The following is a 21675-nucleotide window of genomic DNA, read 5'->3' on the forward strand; positions in this document are numbered from 1 at the left end:
TAGTAGATGGGGACAATTTCATATTTGGCAACTTGATAGAATTTTGTAGTCTTTAATTCTATATTATTAGTAGATAGGGACAATTTCATATGCGCGCGTCACTAAATCGATGACAATGCATTTGGCAACTTGATAGAATTTTGTAAAGTCTTTAATTCTATATCATTAGTAGATGGGGACAATTTCATATTTGGCAACTTGATAGAATTTTGTAAAGTCTTTAATTCTATATTATTAGTAGATAGGGACAATTTCATATGCGCGCGTCACTAAATCGATGACAATGCATTTGGCAACTTGATAGAATTTTGTAAAGTCTTTAATTCTATATCATTAGTAGATGGGGACCATTTCATATTTGGCAACTTGATAGAATTTTGTAAAGTCTTTAATTCTATATTATTAGTAGATAGGGACAATTTCATATGCGCGCGTCACTAAATCGATGACAATGCATTTGCAACTTGATAGAATTTTGTAAAGTCTTTAATTCTATATCATTAGTAGATGGGGACAATTTCATATTTGGCAACTTGATAGAATTTTGTAAAGTCTTTAATTCTATATTATTAGTAGATAGGGACAATTTCATATGCGCGCGTCACTAAATCGATGACAATGCATTTGGCAACTTGATAGAATTTTGTAAAGTCTTTAATTCTATATCATTAGTAGATGGGGACAATTTCATATTTGGCAACTTGATAGAATTTTGTAAAGTCTTTAATTCTATATTATTAGTAGATAGGGACAATCTCATATGCGCGCGTCACTAATTCGATGACAATGCATTTGGCTACCGGGATCGATCCGAGAGGCAGGCAGGCGCTATACTATAGCTAGTGCGCTGCGCTAAACCTCACGAACCAACAATAATAAGTACATTAGTGTACTTATTTCGAATCATCAAGCAAAGGATAAGCTTCAGTGGATCGCAGTATGGCAGCTGCTCAACCACTTACAACACCTTGCCTGTTACAAAAGTCGTTTACAATTGATTCTAGGCTTTGTCATTGTATTAAATAATGCTTTTATATGTAACTAGCGCGGCATCAGGTGATCGAAGATCCTCCCAATTTACTATGTTACAAATTACATTGGCATCACATCCATTGTCGTTTATAAAGTAAATTATAAACTTTAAATGGTTTAGAAGCCATACAATGCAAATTGCCCCTTATTTATCATTGCAGTCCAGCACGGATACGACCTTAGAGGCGTTCAGGCATAATCCAACGGACGTAGCGTCATACCACTGTTCGCTCGAACAAGTATTGTGCCATTGGTCCGTACCTGCGGTTCCTCTCGTACTACGCAGGAATGCTGTCGCAACAACGTTTTGTCATTAGTAGGGTAAAACTAACCTGTCTCACGACGGTCTAAACCCAGCTCACGTTCCCTTGCATGGGTGAACAATCCAACGCTTGGTGAATTTTGCTTCACAATGATAGGAAGAGCCGACATCGAAGGATCAAAAAGCGACGTCGCTATGAACGCTTGGCCGCCACAAGCCAGTTATCCCTATGGTAACTTTTCTGACACCTCTTGTTAAAAACTCTTTAAACCAAAAGGATCGATAGGCCGAGCTTTTGCTGTCCCTGTGTGTACTGAACACCGAGATCAAGTCAGCATTTGCCCTTTTGCTCTATGTGTGGTTTCTGTCCGCACTGAGCTGGCCTTGGGACACCTCCGTTATTATTTGAGAGATGTACCGCCCCAGTCAAACTCCCTACCTGGCAATGTCCTTGAATTGGATCATACCTGAGTAATTGGAGTTATACCAAATTTTCAAATCAAAAATACATAAATGCATCGTTTTATTAAAGAATTTGTTTGCGATTATATAACAAACTCGTGATACTTTGATCAAGAAGCTTGCATCAAAACCCAATACCATAAGATATAATAAATATATCCGTATAATGGCTAGGAAATGATACACGTTCCATTTAATCAAGTAAGTAAGGAAACAATAAGAGTAGTGGTATTTCATTGACGATACCAAACCGAGGTCTAATATCTCCCACTTATTCTACACCTCTTATGTCTCCTTACACTGCCAGATTAGAGTCAAGCTCAAAAGGGTCTTCTTTCCCCGCTAATTATTCCAAGCCCGTTCCCTTGGCTGTGGTTTCGCTAGATAGTAGATAGGGACAGTAGGAATCTCGTTAATCCATTCATGCGCGTCACTAATTAGATGACGAGGCATTTGGCTACCTTAAGAGAGTCATAGTTACTCCCGCCGTTGACCCGCGCTTACTTGAATTTCTTCACTTTGACATTCAGAGCACTGGGCAGAAATCACATTGTGTCAACACCCGCTAGGGCCATCACAATGCTTTGTTTTAATTAGACAGTCGGATTCCCCAAGTCCGTGCCAGTTCTGAATTGATTGTTAATTGATAATCGTTATAATTAATAAGAACTAATTGGTTTAACCCAAATAGTATTCTTAAAAATTTTAGCAAGAAAGTTCCACAATTGGCTACGTAACTAAACTATCCGGGGAACAAGAAACTAACATAAATGCTAGAAACTCTATTTACCCAGAACGAGCACATAAACCATGTTATTGTTTCCCAATCAAGCCCGACTATCTCAATCTTCAGAGCCAATCCTTATCCCGAAGTTACGGATCTAATTTGCCGACTTCCCTTACCTACATTATTCTATCGACTAGAGACTCTTCACCTTGGAGACCAGCTGCGGATATTGGTACGGCCTGTTGAGAAGTTTGCGTGTCCCCACCATAAATTTTCAAGGTCCGAGGAGAAAATATCGACACAACAGTATATGTCATGCTCTTCTAGCCCATCTACCATATCTCTCTGCGAAAGACTTCCATGGTAGTACGGCTATAAAACAGAAAAGAAAACTCTTCCGATATCTCTCGACGGCTTCTTTATGGTCGTTCCTGTTGCCAGGATGAGCACGAGGCCCATATTTAATAACAAACGGATACTCAACAGGTTACGGAATTGGAACCGTATTCCCTTTCGTTCAAAATTATTCAAGTGTATTATATTCGCTTTTTGTATGTAGTTTGGCATTTTTGTTTTACTTGAAAATTTTCGGCTTTCGCCTTGAACTTAGGACCGACTAACTCGTGATCAACCACTGTTCACACGAAACCCTTCTCCACTTCAGTCCTCCAAGGTCTCATTCGATTATTTGCTACTACCACCAAGATCTGTACCAATGGCAGCTCCATGCAGGCTTACGCCAAACACTTCTACGCATACCATTGTACCTTCCTACTCACTAAAGTTTCAAAATTTATATCACAAGTAATATAAATCATCTACTTTAGCGGTAATGTATAGGTATACAACTTAAGCGCCATCCATTTTAAGGGCTAGTTGCTTCGGCAGGTGAGTTGTTACACACTCCTTAGCGGATTTCGACTTCCATGATCACCGTCCTGCTGTTTTAAGCAACCAACGCCTTTCATGGTATCTGCATGAGTTGTTAATTTGGGCACCGTAACATTACGTTTGGTTCATCCCACAGCGCCAGTTCTGCTTACCAAAAGTGGCCCACTGGGCACATTATATCATAACCTTGAACTTCATATCAAGAAAGTTAAGGTTCTTACCCATTTAAAGTTTGAGAATAGGTTAAGATCGTTTCGACCCTAAGGCCTCTAATCATTCGCTTTACCAGATAAGATTATTTTATATAATATTAAAATGCACCAGCTATCCTGAGGGAAACTTCGGAAGGAACCAGCTACTAGATGGTTCGATTGGTCTTTCGCCCCTATACTCAATTCTGACAATCGATTTGCACGTCAGAACTGTTTCGGTCTTCCATCAGGGTTTCCCCTGACTTCAACCTGATCAAGTATAGTTCACCATCTTTCGGGTCACAGCATATATGCTCAAGGTACGTTCCAGTTAGAGGCATAAATAATATAAATATACATTATACATAACTATATAGAACGCCCCGGGATTGTGTTAATTAGCTATAAATAGTTAAAAAACTAATCCCATTAGTAGTCAAGTTAATTACGCTATTAGGTTTATATCCCAATAACTTGCACATATGTTAGACTCCTTGGTCCGTGTTTCAAGACGGGTCCCGAAGGTATCCTGAATCTTTCGCATTGTTAATCATACAAGTGCATATAATAAACATAAAAATCAATGATAATTATGCCATTATATAATTCCGAAAAATTAACGCACTGTAATCATATAAATCTATCAGCACTTTATCAAATTAATAACATTTATTCTGTGTTAAAATGCAAGCACTTTAATTTGAATAAACTATAAGTTATATTTTATGATAAATTTGGGATATGCTAATAGATTACAATGTCCTTATATGGAAAAAATGCACACTATCCTCATAATATTATTTAAATATTACAATTTTAATGATGAATTTTCCATAACGGATATTCAGGTTCATCGGGCTTAACCTCTAAGCAGTTTCACGTACTGTTTAACTCTCTATTCAGAGTTCTTTTCAACTTTCCCTCACGGTACTTGTTTACTATCGGTCTCATGGTTATATTTAGTTTTAGATGGAGTTTACCACCCACTTAGTGCTGCACTATCAAGCAACACGACTCTTTGGAAACATCATCTAGTAATCATTAACGTTATACGGGCCTGGCACCCTCTATGGGTAAATGGCCTCATTTAAGAAGGACTTAAATCGTTAATTTCTCATACTAGAATATTGACGCTCCATACACTGCATCTCACATTTGCCATATAGACAAAGTGACTTAGTGCTGAACTGTTTTCTTTTCGCTCGCCGCTACTAAGAAAATCCTTGTTAGTTTCTTTTCCTCCCCTAATTAATATGCTTAAATTCAGGGGGTAGTCCCATATGAGTTGAGGTTGTATATAACTTTTTATTGCTATTAATTCTTTATATATAATGATAAAACATTTTATTAAATTCGTTGTAATAATTTCCATTATTTTTTGTAGCTTAGTATTTTCCATTAACGAACCAACGAAGAAAATAACATAACCAAATTTTTTCTATTTCCGAATCATTAATAAGAGACAATCCTAGATGAAAAATAATTCAATTTTTTATGCTAGACATTTCTCAGTATTATTTGATTGAAAAAGAAAATATTTCTCTTCGTTTTTCACATTCAAATGTGAGGATAATGTTTTTCATATACAGTTTTTAATATTATGAATAAAATTATTATTTTATCCAATAATATACCATATGCTTATAAAAATTTATAAACAACTTAATTAGCATAGTCTTACAACCCTCAACCATATGTAGTCCAAGCAGCACTATAAAATTAATTAAAGTACATAACAGCATGGACTGCGATATGCGTTCAAAATGTCGATGTTCATGTGTCCTGCAGTTCACACGATGACGCACAGTTTGCTGCGTTCTTCATCGACCCATGAGCCGAGTGATCCACCGCTTAGAGTTTTATAATTCATTTCTATATAATGTCAATATTGTTTTTATTGAAAGAAATTAAAAATACACCATTTTACTGGCATATATCAATTCCTTCAATAAATGTATTTTTATACCTAAAATAAATGCTGCGAAATGTCTTAGTTTCATATAAGCAATATGTATCATATAATTACCATTTTATTTATAATTACCAATATGGGCGATACATACTGCATTTTATATAAAACATTAACCTGATGGATGCCAGGTACAACATTGTATATTTTAGGTTGTTGCATTAGCCAACGTATGCTCATAACTAAGATGAACAATACATATTCGCAACGCGTGTATATTATGGTCCATATACACACAAATTTTAAAAATTCGATTGTCCATTTTCGAATTTTTAGGAAACACATTGTTTATTTTTATTTTAAAGCAATATATAAATCATATTATTTTTTTGTGAATCCGCAAAACTTCACACACAATATATTGTGGTCCCCAATCACAATTTTTAACTTATGTGGATTAATGTGGACCGCAGTCACATATAACCCAATGTGGTGGCTAACCACATTTTATGATGTTTGGCTAGGAAAACCAGATCATCATTTTAATTTGATTTTTGATTCTTTGAATCAATTGAATTATTGTGTTCGATAATAGTCATATATAATTGCTTTTGTAAATAATCATAAATCATGTGCTTTTGTAAATTGATCTCATTGTAATTTGGTAAATTTGGTTTTTGGTAAATTCAATTTATTTGTATTATAACAAATGTTTATTAACGGTAAGGATATTATACAATAATGATCCTTCCGCAGGTTCACCTACGGAAACCTTGTTACGACTTTTACTTCCTCTAAATAATCAAGTTCGGTCAACTTTTGCGAAACAACCGTAACACGCAAGGCGTCACAGTGATCACGTCCGGAGACCTCACTAAATAATTCAATCGGTAGTAGCGACGGGCGGTGTGTACAAAGGGCAGGGACGTAATCAATGCGAGTTAATGACTCACACTTACTGGGAATTCCAAGTTCATGTGAACAGTTTCAGTTCACAATCCCAAGCATGAAAGTGGTTCAGCGGTTTACCCGGACCTCTCGGTCTAGGAAATACACGTTGATACTTTCATTGTAGCGCGCGTGCAGCCCAGGACATCTAAGGGCATCACAGACCTGTTATTGCTCAATCTCATTATTGCTAGACGCAATTTGTCCATTTAAGAAGCTAGTGTCCTTATAATGGGACAAACCAACAGGTACGGCTCCACTTACATAAACACATTCAAACACAATAAACATTTTACTGCCACCATGAATGAAGGCTATATAAGCTTCAGCACCATAATCCTGAAGATATCTATTTAATATATTTGAGTCTCGTTCGTTATCGGAATTAACCAGACAAATCACTCCACGAACTAAGAACGGCCATGCACCACCACCCATAGATTCGAGAAAGAGCTATCAATCTGTCTTACACACTTATGTTCGGACCTGGTAAGTTTTCCCGTGTTGAGTCAAATTAAGCCGCAGGCTCCACTCCTGGTGGTGCCCTTCCGTCAATTCCTTTAAGTTTCAGCTTTGCAACCATACTTCCCCCGGAGCCCAAAAGCTTTGGTTTCCCGGGAAGCGACTGAGAGAGCCATAAAAGTAGCTACACCCAATTGCTAGCTGGCATCGTTTATGGTTAGAACTAGGGCGGTATCTGATCGCCTTCGAACCTCTAACTTTCGTTCTTGATTAATGAAAACATCTTTGGCAAATGCTTTCGCTTAAGTTAGTCTTACGACGGTCCAAGAATTTCACCTCTCGCGTCGTAATACTAATGCCCCCAAACTGCTTCTATTAATCATTACCTCTTGATCTGAAAACCAATGAAAGCAGAACAGAGGTCTTATTTCATTATCCCATGCACAGAATATTCAGGCATTTGAAGCCTGCTTTAAGCACTCTAATTTGTTCAAAGTAATAGTACCGGCCCACAATAACACTCGTTTAAGAGCACTAATGCAGGTTTTTAAATAGGAGGAACATATGAAAAAATACAAGTATTTAAACACATATAAGAACTCCACCGGTAATACGCTTACATACATAAAGGTATAGTACTAACCACAATTGTAAGTTGTACTACCCGTATGAAGCACAAGTTCAACTACGAACGTTTTAACCGCAACAACTTTAATATACGCTATTGGAGCTGGAATTACCGCGGCTGCTGGCACCAGACTTGCCCTCCAATTGGTCCTTGTTAAAGGATTTAAAGTGTACTCATTCCAATTACAGGGCCTCGGATATGAGTCCTGTATTGTTATTTTTCGTCACTACCTCCCCGAGCTGGGAGTGGGTAATTTACGCGCCTGCTGCCTTCCTTAGATGTGGTAGCCGTTTCTCAGGCTCCCTCTCCGGAATCGAACCCTGATTCCCCGTTACCCGTTGCAACCATGGTAGTCCTAGATACTACCATCAAAAGTTGATAGGGCAGACATTTGAAAGATCTGTCGTCGGTACAAGACCATACGATCTGCATGTTATCTAGAGTTCAACCAATATAACGATCTTGCGATCGCTTGGTTTTAGCCTAATAAAAGCACATGTCCCATAAGGTTCATGTTTTAATTGCATGTATTAGCTCTAGAATTACCACAGTTATCCAAGTAACTGTTAACGATCTAAGGAACCATAACTGATATAATGAGCCTTTTGCGGTTTCACTTTTAATTCGTGTGTACTTAGACATGCATGGCTTAATCTTTGAGACAAGCATATAACTACTGGCAGGATCAACCAGAATAATGTTTCTTTTTTCATATTTCATTCATATTTTTTGAATTGAAATAAGTAATATAAATATTATAGATTTCCATTTTATATAATTCCATTTCTTATTATAAAATTTGCCTTTGGGTTTTTAAATCTATTTTAATTCGATTACGGCCATTTTTATATAGCATTCGTATTCGTATTCGTAAATTCCATTCTTGTTTTATATATATATATATTTCCATAATTTTTTATTTATATTATACATATTTCATTCTAAAATATCATTTTGTTTCCAACATACATAATTATTGTATCCACACATGTACAATTTTTGTTTAACCAATATAAATATTGAGCTAAATCATTTGCATTTTGATGATAAATTTAAAATTTATCTTTTTCCATATAACTCTCTGGTAATATATAACATAAAACCGAGCGCATATGATGATTTATATATAAAATTTGTAATTTTCCAAAAATTTTATTATACCGCGGGTAACGATATAAACACTTCCAACTTTATGACAGGTAATAAATAATAATATATTTGCCTGCATCCAAAAATTAACGATAATATATGGAAACGATTTGTTATTCTATGTATAATAGAAACTTGACTTTTGTTTCAACGATATTATCTAAGGGCGTATATTCCTATTAACCGCGGAGCCAAGTCCCAATGTTCATAAGAACTGAGAAACAAATTTGTACGGAAAATAATATACTTTATTTGTAAGTAACCAATGTAATACGAGAGGTCGGCAACCACTGCCTACCTATAGTAGTTTTTGAACCCGCTGTCCTCAAAGCGGGTATTTTCAATTCTGTTTGCCATCCAACATATAGGATATTCTCTTATATATTAAGAGAATACAGTAATATTATATTGATATTTCCTTTATTCATATATAATTAAATATATTTTTCCATTATTCATATGATAAATATTCATTTCCATATGTTTAATATTTAATTTCCATATATTATTGTCGAAATCATATAAATACATAAGTTTCGAACAATACGAGTGGTCGGCAACCACTGCCTACCTATAGTAGTTTTTGAACCCTCTGTCGATAAAAGGGTCGCTTACACTACTATAACCTTTCACGTATATGGATTATTCCTATATTTCCAAGAGAATATAGGAATATTTTATCATTTCTTCATTTATCCATACGATAAATATTCATTTCCATATGTTTAATATTTAATTTCCATATATTATTGTCGAAATCATATAAATACATAAGTTTCGAACAATACGAGAGGTCGGCAACCACTGCCTACCTATAGTAGTTTTTGAACCCTCTGTCGATAAAAGGGTCGCTTACACTACTATAACCTTTCATGTATATGGATTATTCCTATATTTCCAAGAGAATATAGGAATATTTTATCATTTCTTCATTTATCCATACGATAAATATTCATTTCCATATGTTTAATATTTAATTTCCATATATTATTGTCGAAATCATATAAATACATAAGTTTCGAACAATACGAGAGGTCGGCAACCACTGCCTACCTATAGTAGTTTTTGAACCCTCTGTCGATAAAAGGGTCGCTTACACTACTATAACCTTTCACGTATATGGATTATTCCTATATTTCCAAGAGAATATAGGAATATTTTATCATTTTTTCATTTATCCATACGATAAATGTTCATTTCCATATGTTTAATATTTAATTTCCATATATTATTGTCGAAATCATATAAATACATAAGTTTCGAACAATACGAGAGGTCGGCAACCACTGCCTACCTATAGTAGTTTTTGAACCCTCTGTCGATAAAAGCGTCGCTTACACTACTATAACCTTTCACGTATATGGATTATTCCTATATTTCCAAGAGAATATAGGAATATTTTATCATTTCTTCATTTATCCATACGATAAATATTCATTTCCATATGTTTAATATTTAATTTCCATATATTATTGTCGAAATCATATAAATACATAAGTTTCGAACAATACGAGTGGTCGGCAACCACTGCCTACCTATAGTAGTTTTTGAACCCTCTGTCGATAAAAGCGTCGCTTACACTACTATAACCTTTCACGTGTATGGGTTTTCTCTATAATACTAATAGAAAATATAAATATTTCATCATTATTTCCTTTATTAATATATAATTATATTATAATAATATATATTATAATATTATTATTATTATATTATATATTATTATATTATATAATATTTATTTTCATATGTATATTATTTAATATACTTATATTTTGTCTGTATTCATGTGATAAATATTCATTTTCATATGTTTTATATTTAATATACCTATAGTATTGGGGTTTCTTTCGTATACTAAAAGTATATACGATTATTTCATATATTTCTCCTTTAGTCATAATAAAGTTTTCATTTCTATTACAAGATAAGGACAATGTCACTAAATTGATGACGAGGTATTTGGCAACTTGATAGAATTTTTCAAAGTCTTTAACTCTATCATTAGTAGATGGGACAATTTCATATGCGTCACTAAATTGATGACGAGTCATTTGGCAACTTGATAGAATTTTTTAAAGTCTTTAATTCTATATCATTAGTAGATGGGGACAATTTCATATTTGGCAACTTGATAGAATTTTGTAAAGTCTTTAATTCTATATTATTAGTAGATAGGGACAATTTCATATGCGCGCGTCACTAAATCGATGACAATGCATTTGGCAACTTGATAGAATTTTGTAAAGTCTTTAATTCTATATCATTAGTAGATGGGACAATTTCATATTTGGCAACTTGATAGAATTTTGTAAAGTCTTTAATTCTATATTATTAGTAGATAGGGACAATTTCATATGCGCGCGTCACTAAATCGATGACAATGCATTTGCAACTTGATAGAATTTTGTAAAGTCTTTAATTCTATATCATTAGTAGATGGGGACAATTTCATATTTGGCAACTTGATAGAATTTTGTAAAGTCTTTAATTCTATATTATTAGTAGATAGGGACAATTTCATATGCGCGCGTCACTAAATCGATGACAATGCATTTGCAACTTGATAGAATTTTGTAAAGTCTTTAATTCTATATCATTAGTAGATGGGGACAATTTCATATTTGGCAACTTGATAGAATTTTGTAAAGTCTTTAATTCTATATTATTAGTAGATAGGGACAATTTCATATGCGCGCGTCACTAAATCGATGACAATGCATTTGGCAACTTGATAGAATTTTGTAAAGTCTTTAATTCTATATCATTAGTAGATGGGGACATTTCATATTTGGCAACTTGATAGAATTTTGTAAAGTCTTTAATTCTATATTATTAGTAGATAGGGACAATTTCATATGCGCGCGTCACTAAATCGATGACAATGCATTTGCAACTTGATAGAATTTTGTAAAGTCTTTAATTCTATATCATTAGTAGATGGGGACATTTCATATTTGGCAACTTGATAGAATTTTGTAAAGTCTTTAATTCTATATTATTAGTAGATAGGGACAATTTCATATGCGCGCGTCACTAAATCGATGACAATGCATTTGCAACTTGATAGAATTTTGTAAAGTCTTTAATTCTATATCATTAGTAGATGGGACAATTTCATATTGGCAACTTGATAGAATTTTGTAAAGTCTTTAATTCTATATTATTAGTAGATAGGGACAATTTCATATGCGCGCGTCACTAAATCGATGACAATGCATTTGGCAACTTGATAGAATTTTGTAAAGTCTTTAATTCTATATCATTAGTAGATGGGGACAATTTCATATTTGGCAACTTGATAGAATTTTGTAAAGTCTTTAATTCTATATTATTAGTAGATAGGGACAATCTCATATGCGCGCGTCACTAATTCGATGACAATGCATTTGGCTACCGGGATCGATCCGAGAGGCAGGCAGGCGCTATACTATAGCTAGTGCGCTGCGCTAAACCTCACGAACCAACAATAATAAGTACATTAGTGTACTTATTTCGAATCATCAAGCAAAGGATAAGCTTCAGTGGATCGCAGTATGGCAGCTGCTCAACCACTTACAACACCTTGCCTGTTACAAAAGTCGTTTACAATTGATTCTAGGCTTTGTCATTGTATTAAATAATGCTTTTATATGTAACTAGCGCGGCATCAGGTGATCGAAGATCCTCCCAATTTACTATGTTACAAATTACATTGGCATCACATCCATTGTCGTTTATAAAGTAAATTATAAACTTTAAATGGTTTAGAAGCCATACAATGCAAATTGCCCCTTATTTATCATTGCAGTCCAGCACGGATACGACCTTAGAGGCGTTCAGGCATAATCCAACGGACGTAGCGTCATACCACTGTTCGCTCGAACAAGTATTGTGCCATTGGTCCGTACCTGCGGTTCCTCTCGTACTACGCAGGAATGCTGTCGCAACAACGTTTTGTCATTAGTAGGGTAAAACTAACCTGTCTCACGACGGTCTAAACCCAGCTCACGTTCCCTTGCATGGGTGAACAATCCAACGCTTGGTGAATTTTGCTTCACAATGATAGGAAGAGCCGACATCGAAGGATCAAAAAGCGACGTCGCTATGAACGCTTGGCCGCCACAAGCCAGTTATCCCTATGGTAACTTTTCTGACACCTCTTGTTAAAAACTCTTTAAACCAAAAGGATCGATAGGCCGAGCTTTTGCTGTCCCTGTGTGTACTGAACACCGAGATCAAGTCAGCATTTGCCCTTTTGCTCTATGTGTGGTTTCTGTCCGCACTGAGCTGGCCTTGGGACACCTCCGTTATTATTTGAGAGATGTACCGCCCCAGTCAAACTCCCTACCTGGCAATGTCCTTGAATTGGATCATACCTGAGTAATTGGAGTTATACCAAATTTTCAAATCAAAAATACATAAATGCATCGTTTTATTAAAGAATTTGTTTGCGATTATATAACAAACTCGTGATACTTTGATCAAGAAGCTTGCATCAAAACCCAATACCATAAGATATAATAAATATATCCGTATAATGGCTAGGAAATGATACACGTTCCATTTAATCAAGTAAGTAAGGAAACAATAAGAGTAGTGGTATTTCATTGACGATACCAAACCGAGGTCTAATATCTCCCACTTATTCTACACCTCTTATGTCTCCTTACACTGCCAGATTAGAGTCAAGCTCAAAAGGGTCTTCTTTCCCCGCTAATTATTCCAAGCCCGTTCCCTTGGCTGTGGTTTCGCTAGATAGTAGATAGGGACAGTAGGAATCTCGTTAATCCATTCATGCGCGTCACTAATTAGATGACGAGGCATTTGGCTACCTTAAGAGAGTCATAGTTACTCCCGCCGTTGACCCGCGCTTACTTGAATTTCTTCACTTTGACATTCAGAGCACTGGGCAGAAATCACATTGTGTCAACACCCGCTAGGGCCATCACAATGCTTTGTTTTAATTAGACAGTCGGATTCCCCAAGTCCGTGCCAGTTCTGAATTGATTGTTAATTGATAATCGTTATAATTAATAAGAACTAATTGGTTTAACCCAAATAGTATTCTTAAAAATTTTAGCAAGAAAGTTCCACAATTGGCTACGTAACTAAACTATCCGGGGAACAAGAAACTAACATAAATGCTAGAAACTCTATTTACCCAGAACGAGCACATAAACCATGTTATTGTTTCCCAATCAAGCCCGACTATCTCAATCTTCAGAGCCAATCCTTATCCCGAAGTTACGGATCTAATTTGCCGACTTCCCTTACCTACATTATTCTATCGACTAGAGACTCTTCACCTTGGAGACCAGCTGCGGATATTGGTACGGCCTGTTGAGAAGTTTGCGTGTCCCCACCATAAATTTTCAAGGTCCGAGGAGAAAATATCGACACAACAGTATATGTCATGCTCTTCTAGCCCATCTACCATATCTCTCTGCGAAAGACTTCCATGGTAGTACGGCTATAAAACAGAAAAGAAAACTCTTCCGATATCTCTCGACGGCTTCTTTATGGTCGTTCCTGTTGCCAGGATGAGCACGAGGCCCATATTTAATAACAAACGGATACTCAACAGGTTACGGAATTGGAACCGTATTCCCTTTCGTTCAAAATTATTCAAGTGTATTATATTCGCTTTTTGTATGTAGTTTGGCATTTTTGTTTTACTTGAAAATTTTCGGCTTTCGCCTTGAACTTAGGACCGACTAACTCGTGATCAACCACTGTTCACACGAAACCCTTCTCCACTTCAGTCCTCCAAGGTCTCATTCGATTATTTGCTACTACCACCAAGATCTGTACCAATGGCAGCTCCATGCAGGCTTACGCCAAACACTTCTACGCATACCATTGTACCTTCCTACTCACTAAAGTTTCAAAATTTATATCACAAGTAATATAAATCATCTACTTTAGCGGTAATGTATAGGTATACAACTTAAGCGCCATCCATTTTAAGGGCTAGTTGCTTCGGCAGGTGAGTTGTTACACACTCCTTAGCGGATTTCGACTTCCATGATCACCGTCCTGCTGTTTTAAGCAACCAACGCCTTTCATGGTATCTGCATGAGTTGTTAATTTGGGCACCGTAACATTACGTTTGGTTCATCCCACAGCGCCAGTTCTGCTTACCAAAAGTGGCCCACTGGGCACATTATATCATAACCTTGAACTTCATATCAAGAAAGTTAAGGTTCTTACCCATTTAAAGTTTGAGAATAGGTTAAGATCGTTTCGACCCTAAGGCCTCTAATCATTCGCTTTACCAGATAAGATTATTTTATATAATATTAAAATGCACCAGCTATCCTGAGGGAAACTTCGGAAGGAACCAGCTACTAGATGGTTCGATTGGTCTTTCGCCCCTATACTCAATTCTGACAATCGATTTGCACGTCAGAACTGTTTCGGTCTTCCATCAGGGTTTCCCCTGACTTCAACCTGATCAAGTATAGTTCACCATCTTTCGGGTCACAGCATATATGCTCAAGGTACGTTCCAGTTAGAGGCATAAATAATATAAATATACATTATACATAACTATATAGAACGCCCCGGGATTGTGTTAATTAGCTATAAATAGTTAAAAAACTAATCCCATTAGTAGTCAAGTTAATTACGCTATTAGGTTTATATCCCAATAACTTGCACATATGTTAGACTCCTTGGTCCGTGTTTCAAGACGGGTCCCGAAGGTATCCTGAATCTTTCGCATTGTTAATCATACAAGTGCATATAATAAACATAAAAATCAATGATAATTATGCCATTATATAATTCCGAAAAATTAACGCACTGTAATCATATAAATCTATCAGCACTTTATCAAATTAATAACATTTATTCTGTGTTAAAATGCAAGCACTTTAATTTGAATAAACTATAAGTTATATTTTATGATAAATTTGGGATATGCTAATAGATTACAATGTCCTTATATGGAAAAAATGCACACTATCCTCATAATATTATTTAAATATTACAATTTTAATGATGAATTTTCCATAACGGATATTCAGGTTCATCGGGCTTAACCTCTAAGCAGTTTCACGTACTGTTTAACTCTCTATTCAGAGTTCTTTTCAACTTTCCCTCACGGTACTTGTTTACTATCGGTCTCATGGTTATATTTAGTTTTAGATGGAGTTTACCACCCACTTAGTGCTGCACTATCAAGCAACACGACTCTTTGGAAACATCATCTAGTAATCATTAACGTTATACGGGCCTGGCACCCTCTATGGGTAAATGGCCTCATTTAAGAAGGACTTAAATCGTTAATTTCTCATACTAGAATATTGACGCTCCATACACTGCATCTCACATTTGCCATATAGACAAAGTGACTTAGTGCTGAACTGTTTTCTTTTCGCTCGCCGCTACTAAGAAAATCCTTGTTAGTTTCTTTTCCTCCCCTAATTAATATGCTTAAATTCAGGGGGTAGTCCCATATGAGTTGAGGTTGTATATAACTTTTTATTGCTATTAATTCTTTATATATAATGATAAAACATTTTATTAAATTCGTTGTAATAATTTCCATTATTTTTTGTAGCTTAGTATTTTCCATTAACGAACCAACGAAGAAAATAACATAACCAAATTTTTTCTATTTCCGAATCATTAATAAGAGACAATCCTAGATGAAAAATAATTCAATTTTTTATGCTAGACATTTCTCAGTATTATTTGATTGAAAAAGAAAATATTTCTCTTCGTTTTTCACATTCAAATGTGAGGATAATGTTTTTCATATACAGTTTTTAATATTATGAATAAAATTATTATTTTATCCAATAATATACCATATGCTTATAAAAATTTATAAACAACTTAATTAGCATAGTCTTACAACCCTCAACCATATGTAGTCCAAGCAGCACTATAAAATTAATTAAAGTACATAACAGCATGGACTGCGATATGCGTTCAAAATGTCGATGTTCATGTGTCCTGCAGTTCACACGATGACGCACAGTTTGCTGCGTTCTTCATCGACCCATGAGCCGAGTGATCCACCGCTTAGAGTTTTATAATTCATTTCTATATAATGTCAATATTGTTTTTATTGAAAGAAATTAAAAATACACCATTTTACTGGCATATATCAATTCCTTCAATAAATGTATTTTTATACCTAAAATAAATGCTGCGAAATGTCTTAGTTTCATATAAGCAATATGTATCATATAATTACCATTTTATTTATAATTACCAATATGGGCGATACATACTGCATTTTATATAAAACATTAACCTGATGGATGCCAGGTACAACATTGTATATTTTAGGTTGTTGCATTAGCCAACGTATGCTCATAACTAAGATGAACAATACATATTCGCAACGCGTGTATATTATGGTCCATATACACACAAATTTTAAAAATTCGATTGTCCATTTTCGAATTTTTAGGAAACACATTGTTTATTTTTATTTTAAAGCAATATATAAATCATATTATTTTTTTGTGAATCCGCAAAACTTCACACACAATATATTGTGGTCCCCAATCACAATTTTTAACTTATGTGGATTAATGTGGACCGCAGTCACATATAACCCAATGTGGTGGCTAACCACATTTTATGATGTTTGGCTAGGAAAACCAGATCATCATTTTAATTTGATTTTTGATTCTTTGAATCAATTGAATTATTGTGTTCGATAATAGTCATATATAATTGCTTTTGTAAATAATCATAAATCATGTGCTTTTGTAAATTGATCTCATTGTAATTTGGTAAATTTGGTTTTTGGTAAATTCAATTTATTTGTATTATAACAAATGTTTATTAACGGTAAGGATATTATACAATAATGATCCTTCCGCAGGTTCACCTACGGAAACCTTGTTACGACTTTTACTTCCTCTAAATAATCAAGTTCGGTCAACTTTTGCGAAACAACCGTAACACGCAAGGCGTCACAGTGATCACGTCCGGAGACCTCACTAAATAATTCAATCGGTAGTAGCGACGGGCGGTGTGTACAAAGGGCAGGGACGTAATCAATGCGAGTTAATGACTCACACTTACTGGGAATTCCAAGTTCATGTGAACAGTTTCAGTTCACAATCCCAAGCATGAAAGTGGTTCAGCGGTTTACCCGGACCTCTCGGTCTAGGAAATACACGTTGATACTTTCATTGTAGCGCGCGTGCAGCCCAGGACATCTAAGGGCATCACAGACCTGTTATTGCTCAATCTCATTATTGCTAGACGCAATTTGTCCATTTAAGAAGCTAGTGTCCTTATAATGGGACAAACCAACAGGTACGGCTCCACTTACATAAACACATTCAAACACAATAAACATTTTACTGCCACCATGAATGAAGGCTATATAAGCTTCAGCACCATAATCCTGAAGATATCTATTTAATATATTTGAGTCTCGTTCGTTATCGGAATTAACCAGACAAATCACTCCACGAACTAAGAACGGCCATGCACCACCACCCATAGATTCGAGAAAGAGCTATCAATCTGTCTTACACACTTATGTTCGGACCTGGTAAGTTTTCCCGTGTTGAGTCAAATTAAGCCGCAGGCTCCACTCCTGGTGGTGCCCTTCCGTCAATTCCTTTAAGTTTCAGCTTTGCAACCATACTTCCCCCGGAGCCCAAAAGCTTTGGTTTCCCGGGAAGCGACTGAGAGAGCCATAAAAGTAGCTACACCCAATTGCTAGCTGGCATCGTTTATGGTTAGAACTAGGGCGGTATCTGATCGCCTTCGAACCTCTAACTTTCGTTCTTGATTAATGAAAACATCTTTGGCAAATGCTTTCGCTTAAGTTAGTCTTACGACGGTCCAAGAATTTCACCTCTCGCGTCGTAATACTAATGCCCCCAAACTGCTTCTATTAATCATTACCTCTTGATCTGAAAACCAATGAAAGCAGAACAGAGGTCTTATTTCATTATCCCATGCACAGAATATTCAGGCATTTGAAGCCTGCTTTAAGCACTCTAATTTGTTCAAAGTAATAGTACCGGCCCACAATAACACTCGTTTAAGAGCACTAATGCAGGTTTTTAAATAGGAGGAACATATGAAAAAATACAAGTATTTAAACACATATAAGAACTCCACCGGTAATACGCTTACATACATAAAGGTATAGTACTAACCACAATTGTAAGTTGTACTACCCGTATGAAGCACAAGTTCAACTACGAACGTTTTAACCGCAACAACTTTAATATACGCTATTGGAGCTGGAATTACCGCGGCTGCTGGCACCAGACTTGCCCTCCAATTGGTCCTTGTTAAAGGATTTAAAGTGTACTCATTCCAATTACAGGGCCTCGGATATGAGTCCTGTATTGTTATTTTTCGTCACTACCTCCCCGAGCTGGGAGTGGGTAATTTACGCGCCTGCTGCCTTCCTTAGATGTGGTAGCCGTTTCTCAGGCTCCCTCTCCGGAATCGAACCCTGATTCCCCGTTACCCGTTGCAACCATGGTAGTCCTAGATACTACCATCAAAAGTTGATAGGGCAGACATTTGAAAGATCTGTCGTCGGTACAAGACCATACGATCTGCATGTTATCTAGAGTTCAACCAATATAACGATCTTGCGATCGCTTGGTTTTAGCCTAATAAAAGCACATGTCCCATAAGGTTCATGTTTTAATTGCATGTATTAGCTCTAGAATTACCACAGTTATCCAAGTAACTGTTAACGATCTAAGGAACCATAACTGATATAATGAGCCTTTTGCGGTTTCACTTTTAATTCGTGTGTACTTAGACATGCATGGCTTAATCTTTGAGACAAGCATATAACTACTGGCAGGATCAACCAGAATAATGTTTCTTTTTTCATATTTCATTCATATTTTTTGAATTGAAATAAGTAATATAAATATTATAGATTTCCATTTTATATAATTCCATTTCTTATTATAAAATTTGCCTTTGGGTTTTTAAATCTATTTTAATTCGATTACGGCCATTTTTATATAGCATTCGTATTCGTATTCGTAAATTCCATTCTTGTTTTTATATATATATATATTTCCATAATTTTTTATTTATATTATACATATTTCATTCTAAAATATCATTTTGTTTCCAACATACATAATTATTGTATCCACACATGTACAATTTTTGTTTAACCAATATAAATATTGAGCTAAATCATTTGCATTTTGATGATAAATTTAAAATTTATCTTTTTCCATATAACTCTCTGGTAATATATAACATAAAACCGAGCGCATATGATGATTTATATATAAAATTTGTAATTTTCCAAAAATTTTATTATACCGTGGGTAACGATATAAACACTTCCAACTTTATGACAGGTAATAAATAATAATATATTTGCCTGCATCCAAAAATTAACGATAATATATGGAAACGATTTGTTATTCTATGTATAATAGAAACTTGACTTTTGTTTCAACGATATTATCTAAGGGCGTATATTCCTATTAACCGCGGAGCCAAGTCCCAATGTTCATAAGAACTGAGAAACAAATTTGTACGGAAAATAATATACTTTATTTGTAAGTAACCAATGTAATACGAGAGGTCGGCAACCACTGCCTACCTATAGTAGTTTTTGAACCCGCTGTCCTCAAAGCGGGTATTTTCAATTCTGTTTGCCATCCAACATATAGGATATTCTCTTATATATTAAGAGAATACAGTAATATTATATTGATATTTCCTTTATTCATATATAATTAAATATATTTTTCCATTATTCATATGATAAATATTCATTTCCATATGTTTAATATTTAATTTCCATATATTATTGTCGAAATCATATAAATACATAAGTTTCGAACAATACGAGTGGTCGGCAACCACTGCCTACCTATAGTAGTTTTTGAACCCTCTGTCGATAAAAGGGTCGCTTACACTACTATAACCTTTCACGTATATGGATTATTCCTATATTTCCAAGAGAATATAGGAATATTTTATCATTTCTTCATTTATCCATACGATAAATATTCATTTCCATATGTTTAATATTTAATTTCCATATATTATTGTCGAAATCATATAAATACATAAGTTTCGAACAATACGAGAGGTCGGCAACCACTGCCTACCTATAGTAGTTTTTGAACCCTCTGTCGATAAAAGGGTCGCTTACACTACTATAACCTTTCATGTATATGGATTATTCCTATATTTCCAAGAGAATATAGGAATATTTTATCATTTCTTCATTTATCCATACGATAAATATTCATTTCCATATGTTTAATATTTAATTTCCATATATTATTGTCGAAATCATATAAATACATAAGTTTCGAACAATACGAGAGGTCGGCAACCACTGCCTACCTATAGTAGTTTTTGAACCCTCTGTCGATAAAAGGGTCGCTTACACTACTATAACCTTTCACGTATATGGATTATTCCTATATTTCCAAGAGAATATAGGAATATTTTATCATTTTTTCATTTATCCATACGATAAATGTTCATTTCCATATGTTTAATATTTAATTTCCATATATTATTGTCGAAATCATATAAATACATAAGTTTCGAACAATACGAGAGGTCGGCAACCACTGCCTACCTATAGTAGTTTTTGAACCCTCTGTCGATAAAAGGGTCGCTTACACTACTATAACCTTTCACGTATATGGATTATTCCTATATTTCCAAGAGAATATAGGAATATTTTATCATTTTTTCATTTATCCATACGATAAATGTTCATTTCCATATGTTTAATATTTAATTTCCATATATTATTGTCGAAATCATATAAATACATAAGTTTCGAACAATACGAGAGGTCGGCAACCACTGCCTACCTATAGTAGTTTTTGAACCCTCTGTCGATAAAAGCGTCGCTTACACTACTATAACCTTTCACGTATATGGATTATTCCTATATTTCCAAGAGAATATAGGAATATTTTATCATTTCTTCATTTATCCATACGATAAATATTCATTTCCATATGTTTAATATTTAATTTCCATATATTATTGTCGAAATCATATAAATACATAAGTTTCGAACAATACGAG

At 34.9% G+C, this 21675-nt stretch overlaps 6 non-coding genes across 6 annotated transcripts; all 6 read right to left on the reverse strand.

Moving 5' to 3' along the window:
• Positions 1-898: 898 nt before the first annotated feature.
• LOC122625407 lies at positions 899-4859 on the reverse strand. The gene has a single exon (XR_006326578.1). It is a non-coding gene; the product is annotated as a large subunit ribosomal RNA (ribosomal RNA).
• Positions 4860-5245: 386 nt separating this feature from the next.
• On the reverse strand, positions 5246-5424 carry LOC122625383. The gene has a single exon (XR_006326555.1). It is a non-coding gene; the product is annotated as a 5.8S ribosomal RNA (ribosomal RNA).
• Positions 5425-6213: 789 nt separating this feature from the next.
• LOC122625400 lies at positions 6214-8208 on the reverse strand. Its single transcript, XR_006326572.1, has one exon. It is a non-coding gene; the product is annotated as a small subunit ribosomal RNA (ribosomal RNA).
• Positions 8209-12156: 3948 nt separating this feature from the next.
• LOC122625408 lies at positions 12157-16117 on the reverse strand. Its single transcript, XR_006326579.1, has one exon. It is a non-coding gene; the product is annotated as a large subunit ribosomal RNA (ribosomal RNA).
• Positions 16118-16503: 386 nt separating this feature from the next.
• Positions 16504-16682, reverse strand: LOC122625384. Its single transcript, XR_006326556.1, has one exon. It is a non-coding gene; the product is annotated as a 5.8S ribosomal RNA (ribosomal RNA).
• A 789-nt stretch (positions 16683-17471) lies between these two features.
• LOC122625401 lies at positions 17472-19466 on the reverse strand. Its single transcript, XR_006326573.1, has one exon. It is a non-coding gene; the product is annotated as a small subunit ribosomal RNA (ribosomal RNA).
• Positions 19467-21675: the final 2209 nt, after the last annotated feature.

Source organism: Drosophila teissieri, chromosome X (genome assembly GCF_016746235.2).
Source record: "Drosophila teissieri strain GT53w chromosome X, Prin_Dtei_1.1, whole genome shotgun sequence".
NCBI lineage: Eukaryota > Metazoa > Arthropoda > Insecta > Diptera > Drosophilidae > Drosophila > Drosophila teissieri.